At 40.6% G+C, this 23638-nt stretch overlaps 1 long non-coding RNA gene across 2 annotated transcripts in view; it reads right to left on the minus strand.

Annotated features, from left to right (window-relative positions):
• Positions 1-467: 467 nt before the first annotated feature.
• The window catches only part of LOC122174056 (uncharacterized), an 86332-nt gene continuing 63161 nt past the window's right edge, over positions 468-23638 (minus strand). For both annotated transcript variants that reach the window (XR_006175344.2, XR_006175345.2), the window contains 2 exons: positions 11157-11468; positions 468-561 (listed from right to left, as the gene is read on the minus strand). This is a non-coding gene — a long non-coding RNA (uncharacterized LOC122174056). The remainder of the gene's footprint in view (positions 562-11156; positions 11469-23638) is intronic.

Here is a 23638-nt window from a genome sequence, read left to right on the forward strand (position 1 = left end):
AATTATTTTCATAGCCAAAAGGAAAGAATACTTCTGACATGTACGCAAAAGAAGAATTATATTAACAGATTACAAAATGCTGTAATTCAAAAGAATAAAACAATCAGAACACATATGGTTAACATTAGGCAGAAAAGGCATTATAATAACTTGGAAATGCAGCAAGCATTAAATAATTACCCAAGTAGCACTTCCAGGGTCCAGAGGGAGATACAAACTATGGGGTCACAATCGTCTTACCAATTACTTTCCCTAGGAAGTTTTAAGAAGTCCCTAAAGAAACAAACAAAAAGAAAAAAAACAAAAATACACATTACAGAGGACCAGGGTCGGCTCCAGGCACCAGCAAAGGAAGCAGGTGCCTGGGGCGGCCAATAGAAAGCGCATCCGTTATTGGGGTGGCACGTCCGGGTCTGCGGCAGCAATTCAGCGGTGGGTCGTTCAGTCCCTCTCCTCCTCTTCGTCAGTACTTCGGCAGCAGCTCAATTGGGTTTCTCTTTTTTCTCTCTTTTTTTTTTTTCCCCCTCGCCGCTTGGGGCAGCAAAAAAGCTGGAGCTGGCCCTGCAGAGGACCAATTGATACTGGTGAGAAAATGGAGTAGCCCCTTTGATTTACACTAGTGTAATATGAGAGGACAATTTGCCTAAGAGCATAGGTATGAGAATTGAACTGATTTCAGGCCTCGCCCCCCCCCATTTTTTTTTTAATGGGATCTAGTTTCAAACTTCAGGGGAAGTCCCATTTCATATTGGACTATATTGCATCACCTTGAGGAGAAGTAGGAAAGTAGAGCATTTCCACTTTGACAAATAATGATATTCTATCCAAAGGGATGGGAGAGAGAGACCCAAATTTGTTCACTTTTTGAAACATACGATTGTGTTGAAGTGATTCACAGTAAAGCAAAGTGACAATTCAGATGATGTATCTACTACAAACCATTAGTGTCAGGCAGAATAGAAAATATCACATAATTTCCTTAGTGTATTCTGAAATGAGTCCAGACCCATCATTGCAGATGAGCACATGCTTGTCTTTCAGTCCCAAATATTTTCTCCATTTCTATAAGGAAACAGACCTGTTTCCATTATTAATTTTTCTGGAAGGTGAATAGATTTCTGTCTTCATTAATACAGCTCCAGCTGAAAGCAATATATAATTTTTTATTACTAAGATATACACATTTATGTAGAGCACACTTCCTTTCTGACCCATTCTTGCAACCTGAGCAGAATTTACCTATGAATGTATTTGGAAGAGGATATTTGTTTTATTATTAATTATGTAAATTACCACGTAACCTTGGAGACCCAGTCAGGGACCAACACCCAATTCTGCTAGGTGATGTACAAACTATTCTCCCAAACTCAGGTCTGTCTGAAAGCTAGATCCCCTTCTCCTTGTCAGCAGAGGGAATTTGACAGATGTGAGGACTATTTATGACACTAAACAGAAGCAGGCTGTAATCCAGAGACCTAATCAGAGTGGCTGGATTTCACATCCTATCTCAAAGAGAAGGGAAGACATGGGCCCGACACTTGATAAGGGTGCACTCAGGTGGCTCGAAAAGGGTATCAGGGGGACAGCCTACTCAGGGGCCGTGACAAGGCCTTTTATTGTTTTAACTCTTTTCCTCTCTGTTGGTTATGTTCTTATTGATAAATAAGACTTTCTTTTGAACAAGCTTTCCTCAGTCACTGTATATTCACACTGGTCACTGGCGAGTTGATAGCAGGACCAAAAACCCAGTTGGACCTCTGAGGACACTGTTGGTGAACAGGGGTTCTGTAACTTGGGGACCCCATTCTCAGAGTGGGAGTGAACTGCGGGGTTCCACAAATAGACATACAAGTGTGAGCCTGTCCCTTGGAATGGGTGGCAACGGGGAGACAAAGCCAAATGGTACAGCTCACCCTGGAACCATATCAACTTCCTAAAAGGGGGATGGAATGATTGGTGAAAACTGACATGAGACACAAAAATTAAAGCTCTAGAAAAAGAATCCATCCACATTCTGATTTTCTACTGAAGAGACAAATTTAAACTGGATAATTGTTAAAAGCAGAATTTGCTTTGTGCGGCTTAAGAGCAGTGCATTGGGAAGTGAAAGGAGCAAGTAGCCCCTGTACTACTGTCTTGAAAAAGAAATAAAACCAGAAGCATCTTCCTGTATCACAGCCATCAAGTACAATCATAGCAGTTTTCTAGCTAGCTCCTGGGGTATTGCTTAGGTCTTCCACACTCTTTAGAAAGACATTTTCACATCATCTGTCTCTTCCGGTCTACAGGAAATCAAAAGCTCTTTCATAGGATCACCACTGCCTAACATTGAGCAGACTGACAAAGAGGATTTAAATAATCCCATCACCCTCCAGGAGATTAGCAATGCTATAGCTATCCTTTGTGTAGGTAAAGTGACTTCCCTGCAGAGTTTTTTTTTAAATGCTTCATTGTCAGATTCCTGAGCTGCTGTTATGTATGTTAAGCAGACAAACACTTTAGCTGACAATCCAGTTACTGGCAGGCACATGTATTTTGGATCTGTACAGGAAATGAAAGCCTGTGCTTTGATTGCCAAGGTTATATGTCCAACTTGCTCATACCTCAAGGGTGAAGAATAATAAAATTATTTCCAGGGGCTTAGCAACCCATCTGGGAAAATGCCCATTATACCTGATTCACCCTGACCAGGTGAGTTTCCACAAAAGGAAGTTCTCAGCAGATAAAACCAAGAGACTTCTAAAGTATCTGCATTCTGTACTCCAATCTGGGCAGAGAAGGCTTTTGGAAGCATCAATGGTTCCATTTCAGTTACTTCAAGTTTATTCAGTAATCCCCTTCCATGGGGTTATTCATCTCTCCACACAGTTATCACTCAATTCTGCTGGGTTTTCCCTCCAAAATATCTCCAGAATCTAACTGGATCTCTGTGTTTCCATTGCCAAGACTCTTTGACCAGGCCCTGGTCATTTCTCACCTCAATTACTGAAGCCTCTTCCTCATTTTTCTCTCAAGTCTCCTCAGCCACCTTCAAGATGGGGGGAAACGCAGCCATTGATACAGCCTACCTTGCCTATCCCTTAGCTGCTCCATCCCTTCACACTCTTCGTCAGACCTTTCACATCAAATTTATGTGCTTGCTCCTGCTTCAATGATTGGCACAACTTAAGTCCTACTTACCTTTCTGCTCTCACCTTTTTCCATTACCCTCTTGTCCATTTTGGGTCACACAAGTGGCATGGCTAGTCTTACCATAGCTTTGTGTCCTTCACCCATACTTCTGTCCATATATTCTTCCATGCTGCTCCCTATGGCTAGAAACTCCTCCATGAACTAATCCAGTTTACTGCCTCCCTTTCTTTATGACCCTCCTTCAAGCTCACTTTTTAAAAAAGACTTACTGCTAGCCCTCAAAGAATGAGTGAATATAAACCTGTAAAATAAAATTGAATAAATATAATATCCCTGTCACACAAGAGAAATATTTCAAAAACCAAAAACTCCTACCATGGTTAACACTAGTTAATCTGCACTAGGGCTCCCAGTGCTATTAACCCCAGTGGAGCTGAACCAGTGTTAACAAAAAGTAGTCCCACCATTTGTAAATTCCCTAACAAAGAAGTCAGGATGGGTCTGGAGAAAGTCTGCTTCACAGCTCCATCTCCTGCTCTTTTTTTCAACAAGTGCACTCTGCCTACCCGTTGACAAAGGCAGCATATGTGCAGAAGGGAGGGGCCTAAACATAATCTGCCTATTTGGGGATATGATGCCACCCATTAATTACTCTCCCACCCCATTCAAGAGAGCACTAAGCTGGAACATCTGTCCAGCTGCTGCATGAGTCTAGTACTGGGTACAAGGCCTCTTTCCTCGTAGCACAGCCACAGTTTACAAGATAATATTTTGCCATTACTTCATACCTTGAATAAGGCTTGTTAACTGTGAACCAATCTATATATAAAGCAAAATCAAGAAAACAAAGCATATTTAAGGGCAGAAGTAGGAGATGTTAGCTACATAATACAGGTAGTTTGCTGTAATAAATCCCTTTGTAAGTGAACTCCGGTCTAGAAGCCTGATTTGTGTTGTCAGAATCATAATTTGTGCTGTCCCAGAGCATGCAGAATTCTTGTGACTGAGACCTAAAAGAAGGTTAATTCAGTCTATGAATAAAATAATCGTTGGAGGGAGATAGGCCTAAGAAATCATCATGGTATTTTGAACATCAGATCCCAAGCAGGCAGAGATTATTGCATTTAGATGAATGAACGTTCAGTGCCTCTTATCAAAAACCAAGTGATCACTAAAAACTTTTCAGATAGGCTACAGAATGGGACAGGGTGTCGAGGGAACTATATGACAGACAGAAAATACACTAGTCATCGGACAGGTGTAGCTAGTAGACTACCATTGCAATCTAGTGATATTTGATGTTGACACATTATATACCCATATCTATGAACTGTGTTTACCTGATCATAGCTAGATTGTCCTTTATCATATAGTATGCGCATCAGTCACTGTCACCAGATTTAAAAAAAAAAGAAAAAAGGGAGGGTCTTTTTCCAAGTTCAGTGCATATCTACAATCCTGTAACATACTTGGTTTTTCATAGATCTCAGAATACTTCTCTCCTGGTGACGTCTTGCAATTGGGGAACTATCATAACACCATATAGTAGACTCAATATGAATAAAGAAAATGAGGTAGAGGATTGGTTAATTTGTTGGATGATAACTGTACACAGTTCACTCTGCTTTTGAGAAAATCTGGTGTTATCCTGGGCTTGATGCAGAAATTACTGGGTGAGGGTCTATGGACTGTATTATGCAAGAGATCGGAATCATAAGGGTACTTTCTGGCTTTAAAAATCTATGAACCATTCTGGTGCACTGTTTGCTGGAAAGTCCTGAAGCAGTTTCAGTTACTTCGATACATATCATAAAGTAAATGTATATAACCCCACACTGAATATTTAGCATAAGATTAGACTATTACCCCATCACCAATGCCATATAATTTGAAATAGTGTGTTATAAATGAAAATGGCTTGGTATTTCTCTTTTTGTAGGCATCATTCATGTAACACACCATTCATTATCTGCTGTACATCACATTTCAAAAGCACACAGTAACAAGACAGTAAAATCTGACTGTCAGATGTACTAAATCACTGCAAGATGACATGGGGCCATTAAGCACAATACTTCAATTTGAGCAGCTAGTGCTTACATCAGTGTTTAACATTTAAAAAAAAAACAAATGAATTTTGCTTAATATCAATGCTCAACTAGAAGGTGAAATTCAAATACAAAGCTTCAGCAAATAAAATTCTGGCCTGTGGCTCTAAAGCTCAGTTGTAGGTAACATCCATATTTAGCCATCTAAACATGGGGCTTGGTTTTCTGCTGAAATGCAAACCCTTCCCTGCTTGGGTGTAGTTTGGGGGGGTGGGCATTGCCCCCCCAAAACTGCAAGCCTGGCTGGAGCTGCCCCCACAAATATAAAAGTCAAACTACCCCTATGCTTCCCTGCCTTAATGAGCTTGCATTTATAATTAATGGTAATTGTGGGTGCTAAGCAACTCTAGGGAGACGGGGGTGGGGTGGAACACCACTTATTGTGTGCCTAATTTTAGGTGCCCAGATTTAAAAAGTGTGAGGCTACGTTCTCTTGTCCCCATTCTTCCTTACCACCCCACAGGTCCTATGAAAACAGAGAAAGTAAGGCTATTCCATCTTTTCAAATCAAATAACCCCTGCATCAGCTCCTATCCACTAAAAAACTTAATTACTCCAGAACACATTTGTCTTATTCACATTTAGACTTCAGACTAATGGAGTATACTGTTTCCAAGATGCATCCTGTCTTTCCTTGGCACATGTACCATCTAATCTATCAGACAGAGAAATGCTGCTGTACTTATGAGTGGAACTTGCTTTATTTTTCTATCAGGTGCTTGATAAGTGATCACGCAGATGAGTAGCGATCTGATAGCAAAGTCTACATTGGATGTAAACAACTTATAGTCTCTACTCTACCTTTGGAGTTGCAATAAAAATACTGTAATAAAAGCAGATCATGTACCTATATTTTTAATGAAAAATGGTCCCCATATTCTGGATTGGTTTTAAAATTAGTTCAAGCCTTTTAGTCAGCATTAAAAACAAAGTTTGATCCCGAAACAAAAGATTCACTAATATCTCTCTGCAAATGTACTGTACTAAAAAAATGCAGTGGTATCCTTTTTTAATGCTAAGTGAAAAGCTTTTCAAAAATATGATCCCGATATCTGATTTTTGTTATGCAACATCAGCAGGATCATTTTCTTTTCCGTCTACCTTGTCATGATTTTATGGTCTTTAACTGAAATGTGTTACTTTTCATCTACTAAATGCTGATTTGTTCTTACTGACATTAGCAGAAATTGAATGGTGTGAAAGGAAGTACAAACCTGTACCTTTGGTAAAAGTTGCAGTATTTCATATTTTGCTCTTTCTATATAAACATGAATTCATCTTACTAGTACCATGTTCCCAGTTTGTTACAATGAATCTGGATAGGTTGAATATAGAAGGAACTTTTGATGTGCTTAGCTCATAGCTAGTCACAGATTATGTAGGCCTCTCCAGTTTGCAAAAATGATTTCAACTAAATTACAGGCATAATAGAATTGATTTTCTAAACTGAAGTGATTTGCTAGCCTGTGACTTTTAGCATTAATGACCTAAAGTACATGTGAAATATTTTTCCACAAATAAATAGCCATTGAACCTAATTTTGCAAGCATTTCCATCATTCTTTAGTGCTAGTCCCAGGATGCAAGGAGTCCATGCAAATTGTCTAGGATTCAGGATCTGTAAGATAGGGTTACCATACATCCGGATTTTCCCGGACATGTCCGGCTTTTGGGGCCTCAAATCCCCATCCGGGAGGAAATCCCAAAAAGCCGGACATGTCCGGGAAAATAGGGAGCAAAGGGCCGGCGGTGCTCGGCCGGGGGCCAGGGCCGCCTCCTCGCGCCCCCCAGCCCCAGCTTACCTGCTGCCTGCCTGCTTCAGGCTTCCCCCGAATCAAATGTTCGCGGGAAGCAGCGGAGTTGGGGCGGGGCCAGGGAAGGGGCGGGGCTAGGGTCGAGTTGGGGCGGGGCCGGGGCCCGTGGAGTGTCCTCTTTTTGGACACTTAAAATATGGTAACCCTACTGTATGAGAGGAAATCATCAAATTTCTTATTTAATACCCATTGACGTTAATGAAAGGACTTCAGTTCCCAAGTGCAGCAAAAAAATAAACTGGTTAAATTTTTACCAAATTTAGTTGGATGGAGGGGAGTTAGCAGGCTTTTGACAGAAAAAGTAAACTGAAAGCAAAGACAGCAGCTCTAGTTATACAAATATAGTGTAATCATGTAATCTCCTTGAATGGAAGGCCCCCCCTTTGGTTTCAATGGGAGGTGCATATATGGAAGGACAGTAAAATACTACTAATTAAAGGTATATTTTATAGCAGTTGTGTTGACTTGAAATCAGGAAAACCTAAGTGCTTTGACTCAATTCATCCTAAGAGTAACAACCTCTGAAGTTATTGGAGTTATACCAGGAAATAATTTGGTCTTGGATGCAAACCTGAAATAAGAGAAGACATACAAATGTAGATGGAGCAGAAAAAGGATCTGTATTTATGACAGAATAATAGACTACATAAGGGAAAATCCGGACCCTTCTTCCATGACTGTAGTTAGTCTACTACAATGGAACTGGTACTATTCTGCTATGGGAGGATGGAGGTGGGAAGATTTGAGGTGTCCACACATTGGTCAGACTCTGGTTATTTGGGCTTGGTGCAGGGGACAAGTTTTATCCTACATAAAATGATGTGATGCATTAGGGGAAAAGTCACCTTTCAAATCGTTAGACTGGATTAAGATTTAAATATTGTCCTCTCTGCAGGCACAGACCTTTCATTGACTTCACTGGGGATTCCATACATAAGAGGGAGAGCAGAACATTGAAGTCAAAATCCAATTTCCATATCAGAAAGAATTCTCTTCTTAGAGTCAAACCTAGAAAACTGTGGTAAGATTTCAAAGGCATTACCACCTGTCACTCACTAGACATTCTGCTGACACATCCCATTTAGTGCTTTTCTCCATAAAGGTAATTAAATATGCCCTTTATACACAACAAACAAACAAACAAACAAACAAACAAACAAACAAACAAACAAACAAACAAACAAACAAACAAACAAACAATGAAACCTTCAGAAGTGTTGAGAAGCGAGGCACAACACAGGAGAAAATACTGGGAGGGTTTTTCCTCATTATTTTATCCATCACTTTAGTTGCCCAACAAGCAGAGCCCATAAAAACTCGAAGGTGTGAAGCATCCCTGGATCCCACCATTTCATGTTGGCTATTTTTATGCTGTTTTCCGCAGAATAGCAGCTTTCATTTCACAAACAAGATTTTTTTTTAAAGTTAGAAGTGCAACTGGGGCTCCTACTGACATCAGGCCCCCATCTTATTAGACAAATTCTCTGCCCTTTGCCATTTAAACAGTTGAGGTAGAAAAAGCGGTTTTACATCTGGGAAATGGAAACAGCATGGAGAAGTGAGCTGTAGTCCACGAAAGCTTATGCTCTAATAAATTTGTTAGTCTCTAAGGTGCCACAAGTACTCCTGTTCTTTTTGCGGATACAGACTAACACGGCTGCTACTCTGAAACCTAGCATGGAGAAGGTAAGGGACTTGCCCAGGATCACACCTACAGTTTGTGGCAGGGCTGGGATCTCCTGAGTCCCAGTCCAGTGTCTTAATCACAAATCCACCCTTCCTCTTGTTCATAGCTAGTTATTTCCCTTACAGAAATAACCTCCCATTGCTCTGAAAACCAAACTAGTAGAATAGCAGATCCAATACACAATAGCAGCAACAAACAAATGCACCATAACCCTTTCCTCTTTGCATGAGGTTTTAAACTTTCGGTCAGTGGTGGGCATTTGCCAGTAAATGGCATTAACTACACAAGGAAGTTTAAAAAAAAATTAGCTGCAATTGAACTGACCAACAAGCAACAAAAGCACAGTTTCACTGTCAAGAGCTGCAGATCTATTGCTGTCAACTGGAAGGAAGTTGTCAGAATGTCCTTTGAAAAACAGAGATGTCATGTCTGGAGACAAAGAAGTATTTCAAAATGAATAATTTAATCAAGGAATATCACTTCTTTCTGTTCGTACATTGTCCACTATGATGAATTACTTGAAGTTATTATAAACAATTTCTGCAAGTACTACTTGGTCTGGAGGATGCTTACAAAATATATTGCAACTATTTGATCAAAAAAATTCCATATGCGAGTTGTGTAGGTTTATTTTATTTAGAGAACTAGGTCACAGGTAACTTTAGACATGTAAGAGGAAAGTTTCACATTAATCATCTTAACACTGAAGAAAATTAGTATAAATGTATCTTCACACGTGCAAATTATCACCTTTCGCTAGACATGATATTTCTGCCAGAGAAAGCAGTGTTAATAGAAAGATCTGTTATTCATGCCCCCTTCCTTCTCCAACCTCAGTCCAACCAGGTTTTATTTCATTGCCCAGTCTTACCTTACATTAGATCTTGGAGGTGGGGAGGGAAATAATCTCAGTGGAATTTACTACCAGTTTTTGTAGGTCTGATTTTGCTGCTGTTGCACAGCATATTAGAAACAAAAATCTGTCTATCAAGATAGTAAATGTTTTGAATGTATGCATTTGTGGTTGTTAGATCAACACATTTATTCTGTCTTTAAAACATTTGTATTTTACATAGTTCCCTTACTAGGGTGACATTTTTCATTACCCTTATCTCCTCTGAAGATATATTCTCTTTTGATCCCCATTTTTATTTTGTAGTTTAAAAGGGAGTTTTGTCATGTTAAATGATTCCTTTTGTCATTTGAGGCTCCTATGCCCATTCCCTTTGAGTAGGTTAAGCCTTGGCAATAGATAGATAAGCGTTTAGGGAACAACAGTAATGTGCCTATTGTTAGTTGCAGCAACATGAGAAATGTGTCATTTCTTCATGCTTTTAACTCTCAGCTCCCAGCACTCAATACTTTTCACCGTTTGTCTGTCTGAAGCAAGTCTGCCTTTCACTGAATTTTGGATTAAGGGATTCATTCAATAGATTTCTATGCAATCAAAATTACCCTCTCTGAAATTCCAAGTTTTAAAGAAATAAGCCTGTTAAAAATCCCTGAAATAGCTTCTATTAAAATAAATATGGGCCAGATTCTACAATCCAACCAAACTGCACATAGTACAGGTTGGAGGCTGGAGTGATACAAGGGTGCTGTCAAGCTCAGTGCAGGGATGGTCCTCCAGCATAAATTATAGTAGCCACAGGATGTTCTAACTCATGCCAGCTGCTAGTGTCCCTATTTATTACCAGGTGCCCCAAACCATACTCAGGTATTTGCAAAGCATAGGAACATTCAAGCCACAGCCCTTTTCTGCCAGCCACATCCCTTACACTGCTTCCCTCAGTTTTGTCAGCATAAGAAATTTCCATTGTCTCCATGTTTTTGGAGGATCCTTTTTGCACTAAGGATATACTCACAGGGCTGGATATGCCTGGCCCTATCAGCAGAATCTGTACTGCACCAGAGAATTTGGCCCCTGATTTTCCAAAGTTGAAAGTTTATACACCTTACATATATTTAACCCAAAGAACTAATGGTATAAAATGGTCATTAGCAGAGAGAGCTAAAGCTGACCCGATTGCATTGCATCTAGAGTTTAGTTGACATTTTTCAGAACAGCATTTTTAAGAATTTCCATTTGTACAGTACATTTGCTAATCCTCCTGTATTTCCTGGTCAAGGAAATGTACCATGCCCTTTTTTCATTATTATTATTTTTTTAAATATATATAGCATGCAATTTTAAGTAATCCAGTGGCATCGCTGAAATATTTTGCAGCCTCACAAGTTAGTTTTTTTTCCAGTAAGAACTGATTTTTGTCAAACAGTGCTTGGTGGCAGAACACAATGAGGAATTTATGCAGAATGTGAGACAAACTGGTCTTGGATTATGCAAAAAGCAACTTTTGCGAGCTCAAAAAACAGCAACTGTAATTAAAAACATCAAATATCAAGACGTGTTTCTTACCTTTGGAATTTGCAGACATCCTGAACAAGCAGAAAATGTAGAGTTTTCCTTAAGTATAATGTATAGAAATCCAGCTGCTTTGTACCCGGGAGATAAGGTTCACAGGCATTTACCCAATACCAGTGTGGTTTCCATAGGTAGGGCACTTGTATTCCATTTCACTCCCTTTGAAGCACAGGATGTTGTTTGAATGCAAATTCCTTCCCAGGACAAATAGAATGTTATTGTCACTGAGTGATGAACCTGGGTCGAGGGGGTACCATTAGTAACCTACACTCTATTTTCCTGAGTGTAGTCCATGAAACAATGAACCTAAAAGGGAGATTGTAATTTAAAATTAGAACCATTTAGTGCCTGCTCCATTCTTAGTATGCCATCATCATGAAAACTTTTCCCACAGCTTGCAGAAGGAAATTTTAAAGGCCCAGATTTTCAAGAAGCCTAAGTCAGGGTCTTAACTGTGATCAGATTTTCAAGTGTTTAAGAGCTCCTAGTGAGGTCAACCAAGAGCTGTTGTGAGATCACTATGCTCTCTGTATGTGTGTATATATATCTCCTCAATATATGTTCCATTCTATATGCATCCGAAGAAGTGGGCTATAGTCCACGAAAGCTTATGCTCTAATAAATTTGTTAGTCTCTAAGGTGCCACAAGTCCTCCTGTTCTTCTTTTTAAAGTAGATCACTACTTCTGAAAATCAGGCTACTTTTTGAGGTGTCCAACTACAAATTGAGAAGTCTTAGCATGGCTTATACTAACTTTCAGATGTTATGGAAAACCATAGTCTAAATATTTTTAAATTGTGAGATTTTCCTGGCAATGACCATAATTAATACATCTACCACAGAAGAGCGGAAAGAGAATCAAGATGCTTGCTTACATTGGGCTAGATTGTGCCTTGTAGTAAAGCTGTGAACCAAGGGGGCAGTGCAGAGGCATTCCAACCCCAGGAGAATCCCCAGGAAATATTGTGTCTTGATGGGGAGTAATTTGCTTCTACCTTTACACCTTCTCCTACTACATGGCCATCTAGCTCCAGTGGCTGATAAGAGAGGTGACAGAACCAAGGTTCTATCTTACTCCCAATCCACCCCATCCCTTCCTGCCTACTTGCTCAAGAGGGAGGAAAATGGGAAAGTTGTGTGTGAAGAGAGGATCTCTGGCACAGCCCCTCTGCTTTTCCAAATGCCCAGAGCCACAATCTAAAGTAGATTTTGTCCAGTGGGGAGAAAATGGGGTAGGGAAACAGTTCTGCCCCTTATGGCTAGATTAATCATCCTAATTTAGAAGAGACTGTACCTTGAAGATCACTGACATTGTTTAAGATGCTTATCAGGGTATAAACATGACATGATTTCTATCAAACCACCAAAATCAGCATCCTCTCCTGACTAAAAATGATTGCGTACTGCAAATGAAAGATATGGCCAATAAAAAGAACTGATAAAAATTAAACCCTTTGCTGTCTGTTTTAAGTCGCTAACGTTTAAAATAAATTGCTGTTTTCAGTACAGTAAATCACGAGGGTTGCTTTAAAGAAATTTAGTTTTTGGTATATCACAGCAGCTGCCAATTGTAGACTACTTACTATAAATAACAAACTTTCAATTTTACTATGCAATAAATATAAACACTGAAACTACATTTTCCATGCATTTTAACTAAGTAATGCCATACATCAGTCAGAGTAGAATCATCTACAGAAAAATCCAACCCTTTTAAGAAATGCAGAATGTGTAAAAGTCCAGAAACAATTCCATTTATTGCTAAAAATACTTCCTCTCAACCTATTTGTGCAGATCTGAGTTCAGATTTCTTTGTCTCCCCTTTCTCTCTCCTTTGTCCTGGACTACTATACTCAGACCCTGGCAGATACTGTAAAGTAAAGGAGGAACATATTTTTGTTCTGTTTTGTTTTTTAAACCAGGCCACTAACCACCCTTATATTGGTGTAAATTTGGCAAATCCGTTAAACCTAAATTTACGTTAACAACCCATTTATTTTTATTTTTATTTTTTTAAAACAGACCTGATAATGTTCAGGTCTGAATATTACAGTGCTCTTTGCCTCAGCCTACACAATCCACTATGGTGGTGCAAGTTGCAAGCATGAATCAGTGACAGAATTGCTTCAGATCATATGCTATTCATTGATAAAAGGTTTACAGTTTACTTTTTAAAAAAATGAAATTCTTTTTCTAGCTGAACTGTTCTTCATCTCTGCATTCATCTGCACTAATTGCCCTTTCTTATTGCTGCTTTTTGACTTTTACTAGTGGCTTTGATTTCTAGAACAATCTTTTAGAAACAGCTCCAGCAACTAATCATTAGTCTGATTTTCTAAGAGGGGCATTCTGACTTTTAAAAATAAGTCTTTCTTGCCATGCAGAAACTGCTTAATGTTTCCCTCTCAAAAAGATGGTTACTAAAAAGCAAGATGGTTATATAAAGTCAACTATATAGAAGACAGGGGTCAAAAATGAAATAGTTACAATACACTGTTCAGGAGAGATGGTTTAAAAATATGGGGTAGCGGGGTGACAAGGAGTTGCTTACAACAGTGGTTCTCAACCAGGAGTCCAGGGCCCACTGGGGGGCTGCGAGCAGGTTTCAGGGGGTCCACCAAGCAGGGCTGGCATTAGACTTGCTGAGGCCCAGGGCAGAAAGCTGAAGCCCCACCTCCCGGGGCTAAAGTCCAGGGCTCCAAGCCAAAGCCTGAGCAACTTAGCTTTGCAGGTCCCCTTGAGGCATGAGGCCCCAAGCAACTGCCCTGCTTGCTAGCCCCTAATCCTGGCCCTTGCTTTTATATGCAGAAAAACAGTTGTTGTGGCACAGGTGGGCCCTGAAGTTTTTATACCATGCTGGGGGGGGGGGGGGGCTTCAAAAAGAAAAGGGCTGAGAACCCCTTCCCTACAAGACCATTCAGTTTTCGACCAGCTACTATAAAATCCATGATTCAGGTGGCCTGTACTCCTACGCCAACTGAAGTGGGAGAAAGAGGGAGGTAACACGTCTAAGAACGCCAATGACTAATGTCTCATTCTTTACCAACGGATCAATTTAGCCCTGATACCGCTAAGAAGGGCTAACTGGAGCTCATTATTTACCAGCTAGTGTAATGAACATTTAAGTACTTTTAACAACATAATGAGGAGGTCTGTCAGAGGAAAGAATTCACATGAGACCAGCTTCCATTTTTCTTGCTCAAAGCCTCAGTACTCAAAACTGATGTCCTTGTCTGTACATTTTATTCTCTCTACATATTTTTAAATAGAAACAAGATTAAACTAAAAGGAGCTCATATACATATTTATCTTCCACCAAAGCATGAAGAAAACATCAAACATGCTTTTACAGCCAGACAAATTAAAAGGAAAAAATAAATATCTGCAAATTCTTGCAAACTCCCTATTACTATTCTCCCAATTGCTCATTATTAAACAGATCTGTATGCCAGGGGTGTAGGAGAGGAGCTCGCCTCTGGAGCCAGACTCCTTTCACTTTGTTCTTACCTTTCCCTAGAGGAGTTCTTCCTCTCTACAAACCAGGTTCTCTTGCCTGATTCCAGCCCCTTTGTGCTAGAGCCAGGCATTTTACTTTCCAGCATGTAGCAAATTTACCAATAAATAAATAGACAAATAAATAAAAATTTCCATAGGGGAGGCACCAAAACTTCATGGTTCAGGTCAAATTTAGCATATGGTTTCAGCCAGAAAAAAAATTCAGACCATCAAAACATTTTGTTTTAATACTTTTTCAACAAACTGTTTAGACATTTCATTACAAAACTACATACAAAACATTGCATTTAACCTGAACATTTTGTTCCTTTTTCGCAAGAAAAGAAAAAGTTTTTAAAAAATCAGTTTCAGTTTGACTAGCTTATTTTTCAACTGAACCAAAACAATTTAATATTTGCTCAGCTCTAATTGGTACTGCTAGAGCGGAGTAGAGGCCCAGCTCTTCTATGCTGTTTAGGTGTTTAAGTGGCTAGAATCTGGCTGCAGGTGCCCATTCAAAAGTGGCCATGATGAGAGAATGGGAACTCAGATGATATAAATGTGTTGAAACTGATTCCTATCCCAACCACCTCCAGGACATTTCAGGAGAAGAAGGTCAGAGTGCAGCTCTGCTTCTCCAATTCACAGGACACATAGCCAGCTGTCATAAGCTATTGCCTATTGGAGCCTGGAGGCTGCAATGCATGAAACAGAGCATGTATAACCCCTCAGCTGTGGATGGGACAGCATAATAGCTTTGCACCTGTAATAGTTACAGATAGCTTGAGAGGAGAGGCTCCTATTTCACTGCTTAAGAATTGTGTGAAATTCACTGTTGTTGCTTCACAAGCAACAGAACCATTTCACAAAAAGTTGTGACACTTTTCACGTCTGACATATAGGGGAAACCGAACATGTGGTTCAGCAGCTGACATCCTTTATTTTATCCAGGGATTAGAATAGGATCGCCATTTTTACTTGTAACTTTAGGATTGGAACCCAGCACCAGAAAGACACAATAAAAAAAAAGAAAAAAACACAAACATCCCCACTTGACTGTCTGGGGCACCTAGTTTCCCTTCAGACCCTCCTTCCAGAAGCACACCCACACTGGCCAATGCAAAGAGCATCACATGGACAGTTATCTTTGAACATCACTATATTCTTCAAACAGAATCCCACTATGGTGAAGTAGGACAGGATCTCTTTCCACATCTGTAGCTTTATGTAGGAAGCCCTTCAAGACATCAGTAGCACTGCATAGGAGCAAATCATGGTTGACATCTGCCTCAGCCTGATAATTCCTTGTCCTTCTTTCATATTCAAGGATCCCCAGGATGACTTCTGACCCATAATCTGAGGTTTTCAGTGCTACCAGTCAGGAAGTTTTCTTTAGGTAGCAGCAGAAGTATCTGCTGAGGAGATGACCCCTTTGTTCCTCTAAAACATAAGTTTACTGAGGGTTTTAACATATGAGACGGCTTTAGAGGGATTGATTTTTTTCCTTGGTAAACTGCATTGCTTTTTAGATATTTACTTGCAGATTACCTGCTTGCCTCTGTCTCACCTGGGTGTTCCAAGGCTTCACTAACTGATGTTTGTTTAATGTTTCAGAGTCCTCACACAGAGGGAGCACTTACTGTTATTGATATTCATTACAGAACCTATTACACCTACCAAGTGAAATATCCACTTTTGCTATGAGCATTTAAGAAAATTATGGGGAAAAACCTGCATTTTCTGAGCTGGTGTGCTTCTGAGAAATCGCTGTGTTTCTGAGCAGAGTTTCAAAACTAATACACGGTAATACTTGTCACATAATATAGTTAGCAGTTGCTTTTATTACTTCAAGTCAGAGGGTGCTGCCATACCCCTAGGGTAGCACCCCTGCACTCCATATGTAAGCAATTGCAGAACTAGGGGCCTAGTGCAGCTATTGTGGCACAGAGGGGGCAAGGCCATGTTCTCACACCTCCCCACACCCCAGAAACAACAACAACCCCAGAGTCACTAATCTCAAAAGGCACCAAGACTGATTTCCAGAGTAAAAAAGATTTATTTAAACAAACTCTGGATCTAACCCAAAATTCTCATTGCTCTGAGGCTGGGCCTTTTCTAGTAAATATAGACTTATGTTTAAATAAATTGAGCCAACCATTGCCCATGACATAAGGCATGTCATACTTGGCTGATGGAGTGATAGTCTTCCAAGGACAGCTGATGATTAGCAAGTCCCCTTGGTTGGTAAGATATTTGATGCATTTTACAGTATAGACCCACTGTAAAGTACACAGTGTGACCTGAAGGTCTTCATTAGGGACCAGATACAAAACCTTTGATTGCATTCAAATTTCAGGACTCTTAATAAGGCACCATGATCCTATTATCCTTTACATTTATTCTGCCAAACTGCACCCTTTCATAGCAAGAGCTGTGATGTTTTTATATCGGGTATTTTATTTTTCACCCGTTCCTCCTGACTTTGTGGAATAATATTTTTAGAAAAGAAAATGAGAGCAATCAGGGAAGATGATTAATCAACCTTGTAACAAGTATGTTGGAAAATTGAATTATCTAATTACTGTTGTAGCATTGCTGAAAGTAACAAGGCAAGAAGTCACGGATTCATTAGACTGTATTACTAAGCTTGAAGACCACCACAGTTGCCATGGAGTACAGAGAGGAAGCGATCTAATCAGACTAATTTCTGTCTCTATATCTGATTTCCCTCCACGCACCCATTCTGGAATCGGGGCTTATGCACAATTGGCTTACCGGATACACACAGGACAACCAGCATGGTCAGCTAACCAGAAGCTCTGGCAGGGCAGAATTTAACAATTTCTCTCCTAGAAATAAAATCTAACTTATTTTGATCAAAGAAAGATGCCCCTTTCCACCCATTGGAAATAAGGTGCATGAGGCCTGATGCTCCCCTCCCACATATGGTGTCCAGGAGAGGTGGAAGCAAAAGTAACTAAATGAGAATCAGGGACCACAGAAGGGGAACATAAACCTATAAAGAATGAGCCCTGATCATCCCGATCTACCCCTCATCCCACCCAGCTGGGACCTTGCTGTCATGAAGACGACAAATATGCCAGGCTGGAGGGCAGCCACTCTCTATACCATATTCTCTCAGGACCCAGAAACTCCCACAGAGTCATTTGCAGCTTCTACTACACTGCTGCAGAAGGCATTGAGAGACATGATACACAAACTAAGAGTCCACAGTACCCAGGGTGGCAGGCTTGTATAATTTTTGGTGGTGCCCAGAACGGGTCCAAGTCCCACTCCCGCCCCATACTTGCCTTGTAAGTGATATATTTTTTAAAAAATAATATAAAAACGGACTGGAAGAGGGCAGAGGGTTGGGGTGTGTGTGTGGGGGGGTGATGGCTCTGGCTGGGGGTGCGGGCTATGGGGATGAAGAGTTTGGGATGCAGGCAGGCTACCATAGGGCTGGGGCCAGAGAGGAGAACTCCACAATTCCTCCAGCCCCCTCCCCCCCAGCACCACACTCACCCGGCACCATCACTGCATGTGCTCCTAGGGGCCGGGCCCCTCTCAGGTCTGGGAAACCCCCTCGCCTCCCCTGTGGTGGGTGCCAAGGGCGGGAGGGCTGCCATCATGTGTGTATGTCTCCACAGCCACCACCTCAGCCTGCCGCTGGCACCGCTCCCTTTTGTAGCCAGCAGCAGCCGGCGAGTGAGCACAATGCAAAACGGCAGGGCAACCTCCCACTGCCCAGGGCACAGGCAGGGACGCTCCAGGGGGGAGGCGTGCGGGGGCAGCAGGCGGGGCCAGGGGACAGACCTGGCCCCGCCGCCCCTGCAAAGTACAGCTTAGGTCCAGTTAGTTAATGCTGAATGGTGCTTTGGAGATGTCCTACATATAGTGATTGCTCTAGGTATACTACACTTCTTTAACAGAAAACTAGTAAATGGTTATGAACTCTAAGTGCAACTCACACTGAGAAGGATTAATTTTTGTAAGAGATTTGCAGCATGTAAATCTTTACCCCGTGTAAATGGAACAGCTGAAGTAAGCTTATATGAACAAGAAAGTGAAACAAAATGATTTCAGAAAGTGCTATTCAGCCCAGGTCGAGGAAAAGCCACACACAAAACGGCTTTTAAACAAACAAATCATGACTATTTAGCTTACATGACAGCTAAAGTCCTCCATTAAGTGAACAAATAGCAGACTACTCACTTCGGATTTGATATAAAAAGAAATTTCTGGCACATACATCAGACGTTAAGGCTAGAAGGCACTATCATGACCATCTAGTCTGACTTCTGCACTTTGCAGGCCACAGAAACTCATCCACGCACTCCTGAAATAGACCCATAACCCCTGGCTGAGTTACTGAAATCCTCAAATTGTGATTTAAATACTTCAAGTTACAATACATCCACCATTTACACTAGTTTAAACCTGCAAGTGACCCATACTCCATGCTGCAGTGGAAGGCGAAAAACCCCAGGGTCTGTCTGTGCTAATCTGCCCCAGGGAAAAAATCCTTCCTGATCCTAAATATGGTGGTCAGTTAGATCCTGAGCATGTGGGAAAGACCCACCAGTCAGAAACCTGGGAAAATATTTGCTGTAGTAACTGTCAAAGCCCACCCCATCTAGTGTCCCATCACCAGTCATTGGAGATATTTGCTAATAACAGTCAAAGGTTGGCTACATGTAATTATAGGCAGTCTTATCATACCATCCCCTCCATAAACTTATCAAGCTCATTCTTGAAGCCAGTTAGGTTTTTTGCCCCCAATGCTCCCCTTGGAATGCTGTTCCAAAACTTTACTCCTCTGATGGTTAGAAACCCTCGCCTAATTTCAAGCCTAAACTTGTTGGTGGCCAGTTTATATCCATTTGTTCTTGGTGCTTAACTTAAATTAGCTCCTATCCCTCCCTGGTATTTATCCACCTGATATATTTATAGAGAGCAATCAGATCTCCCCTCGGCCTTCTTTTGGTTAGGTTCAATAAGCAAGCTCTTTGAGTCTCCTTTCATTAAGTAGGATTTTCATTCCTTGGCTCATCCTAGTAGCCCTTCTCTGCATCTGTTCCAGTTTGAATTCATCTTTCTTAAACATAGGAGACCAGAACTGCACACAATATTCCAGATGAGGTCTCACCAGTGCCTTGTATAATGGTACTAACACTTCCCTAACTCTATTGGAAATACCTTGCCTGATGCATTCTAGGACTGCATTAGCCTTTTTCATGGCCACATCATATTGGTGGCTCATAGTCATCCTGGGATCAACCAATACACCCAGGTCTTTCTTTTCCTGTCACTTCCAATTGATAAATCCCCAGCTTTTTATAACAAGAATTCTTGTGCATGACCTTGCACTTTGCACTATTCAATTTCATCCCATTTCTATTACTCCAGTTTTCAAGGTCATCCAGATCATCTTGTATGATATTCCAGTCCTCCTCTGTATTGGCAATACCTCCCAAATTTGTGTCATCCACAAAGTTCATTAGAATAGTTCCACTTTTTGTGCTAAGAACATTAATAAAAATGTTACATAAGATTGGTCCCAAGACTGATCCACTAGTAACCTCCTTCCATCCTGACAGTTCACCTTTCAGTATGACCCGCTGTAGTCTCTCCTTTAACCAGCTCCTTATCCAGCTTTCAGTTCTCATATTAATCACCATCTTCTCCAATTTAACTAATAATTTCCTATGTGGGACTGTATCAAATGCCTTACTGAAATCCAGATATATTAGATCTATTGCATTTCCTTTGCCTAAAACAAGAGTTATCTTTTCAAAGAAGGAGATCAGGTTGGCTTGGCACAATCTACATTTTGTAAAACCATGTTGTATTTTATCCCAATTACCATTTAAATTTATGTCCTTAACTACTTTCTCTTTCAAAATATGTTTATCCCCTTTACCAATGCCCTCTCCCACAAATATGCAGCAGCTGAGGCCATCATAGTATTTATATGAAGTACAGGCATTTATTTCTATGAATAGGAATAACATCTGAAGTTGTACTAGCCAGTACAGAGAAGAGGGGATAGAGGTCCAGGTCCTCAGAGGTATTTAGGTGCCTAACTCCCACTGAAATCAATAGGAGTTAGGTGCCTAAATATCTTTGAGGATATGGATTGGGGGGCCTAATCCTGCAACCATTATTTCCACATTTGATTATATGTTTACTTACAATATATATTATTCATCCACTAGGTGTCTCTATGTATTGTACAGAGCATAGCATCAGTAGAATCGGTACGGTAAATAAGGTCTGGATGTGTGAGGGTGGATTGGTCCTATAATTGTCATGCTTCAAGGCGCATTGAATCAAGAAGATCTTTCCTCTCAAATGATAATTTTGCATGAGCAAGGTGCATTATTGGATTCTACCAGATTATCAGAATCTACCATTCCTTTCTTCAAGGATAGCAAGGCCCACAGTATGTAACCTGCTGCACCTTAACAAAAGAAGAGAATATGTAATATCTAATAATTCAGCAAAACAATTATTGCTGAATATTCACCTTTCATCTATTACTCTCAGTGACCACAACATGCTGAATTAATTCCTTGTCATTTGGTTTAGAACTTCAGGCATTTCATTTAATTGGAAAGGCAATCTAGATCTGCAAATCAAAAAAATAAAGAAAAATAAGTTTCTCTTGCTGATGGAATACAATTTGTGTGCTGATTTTCACACACTACATCAGGGGAGCTCAAAACTATTCATTAAATAATAAAGAGGTACTCTTTACCTACACTACACTACATTTATTCCCTTACTGGCTGTTTCCTGGATTGGAGTTTCACCTTTGTGATGTTACTAATATATAAGACAAGGATGCAAAGAAACAAAAGCATTCACTTTTTATTTCTTATTTGCTGCCCTACATGCTGTGAAGATGTTTCCAGATCTATTAGTATTTAGTACAATGAACAAAACCATGAATAAGAAATGTAGCTGTAGGGCAGTGTTTCCCAAACTTGGGACGCTGCTTGTGTAGGGAAAGCCCCTGGTGGGCCGGACCAGTTTGTTTACCTGTTCTGTCTGCAGGTCCACCAGATCACAGCTCCTACTGACCGCGGTTCGCTGCTCCAGGCCAATGGGAGCTGCTGGAAGCGGCGCGGGCCGAGGGACATGCTGGCCGCCACTTCCAACAGCTCCCATTGGCCTGGAGCAGCAAACCGCGGCCAGTGGGAGCCGTGATTGGCCAAACCTGCGGACACAGCGGGTAAATAAATTGGCCCAGCCCACCAGGGGATTTCCCTACACAAGCAGCATCCCAAGTTTGGGAAACACTGCTGTAGGGCATCACTTGGAGTATGGAATTAAAAGTGAAAAATCAAGAATGCAGTGTGAGCTGGCTTTCATCTTCACTGGGGCAATGAATTACACTGCCAGATAGGCTTGCCTTACAAATCACTTATCTGGTTCCACTCAGATAGAGGCTGCCTGGGACTATAATAGTATGCATGTGTACAAATAGGGCAGTATTTTGAAAAAAATGTTTTTAAAAGGAAGCAAACTCCCATGTTAAGGCAGCATGGAGAATTTGTTGTGATAACAGAAAAGATTACAAATCTGAACCGAAATTCCACCTTTATAAATAAAGAACAACTATCTGATGGCTTTTTGGTGGCCTGTGAAAATCACCTCGGTGATCAGAGTCCACTAGTAGCTTGACATGTGTTCCCTGTCACAAAAAACACTTTCTAACCAGGACCCGTGAAAGGGATCTTAGCATAGAAGTTGGGAACATCATAGACATTGGAGACAGAATGGAGCTTGGTTTCTCCCTTTTTGGGGTGAGATAGCATACAGTAATCAACACAATAACTGGCAAATCCATTCTTCCATTTTCAAACAGTAGAAACATAGGCAAAACTCTCCAAAGCGAATGTTGTGCCAATATTTAAAAAAGGCTCAGGAGATGACAGGAAAATGTATAGACTGACATTGATCCTGGGCAAGATAATAGAGTGGCGGGACTTAATTAATAAAGAATTAGAGGAGGGTAATATAATTAATGCCAATCAAAATGGGTTTACAGAAAATAGATAGGGGGAGCCTATACAAGAAGGATGGGCTCCACCTAAACCAAAGTGGATCCAGACTGCTGGCACTTAACATTAAAAAGGTTGCAGAGCAGTTTTTAAACTAAGAGATGGGGGAAAGCTGATGGCAGCAGAGGAGCACGTGGATTGGACAGAGACATCTCTTAGAGGAGAATCTATTGATAGAGATTCTCTAGGTTTTAGTCAGGAGGAGAGGATGGAAGAGAATAAAGTATGGGCCAGACCAGATGAGAAACATTCACATAAAAAAGAATCTGACACATCAGAAAAGGGCAGGCAAATAAACAGTAACAAGTTTTTAAAGTGCTTGTACACAAATGCTAGAAGTCGAAATAATAAGATGGGTGAACTACAGTGCCTCGTGTTAAAGGAGGATATTGATATAATAGGCATCACAGAAACCTGGTGGAGTGGGGACAATCAATGGGACATAGTCCTTCCGGAGTACAAAATATATCGGAAGGCCAGAACAGGTCGTGCGGCGGAGGGGGAGTGGCATATATGTGAAAGAAAATGTAGAATCAAATGAAGTACAAAATCTTAAATGAATCCACATGTTCCATTGAAGCTCTATAGATAGTACAGATGTGGTCTCCTCATCTCAAAAAAGATATACTGGCACTAGAAAAGGTTCAGAGAAGGGCAACTAAAATGAGTAAGGGTTTGGAACGGGTCCCATATGAGGAGAGATTAAAGAGGTTAAGACTTTTCAGTTTGGAAAAGAGGAGACTAAGGGGGATATGATAGAGGTATATAAAATCATGAGTGATATGGAGAAAGTAGACAAGGAAAAGTTATTTACTTATTCCCATAATACACGAACTAGGGGACACCAAATGAAATTAATAGGCAGCAGGTTTAAATCAAATAAAAGGAAGTTCTTCTTCACACAGTGCACAG

This window comes from Chrysemys picta, chromosome 10 (genome assembly GCF_011386835.1).
Source record: "Chrysemys picta bellii isolate R12L10 chromosome 10, ASM1138683v2, whole genome shotgun sequence".
Lineage (NCBI taxonomy): Eukaryota > Metazoa > Chordata > Testudines > Emydidae > Chrysemys > Chrysemys picta.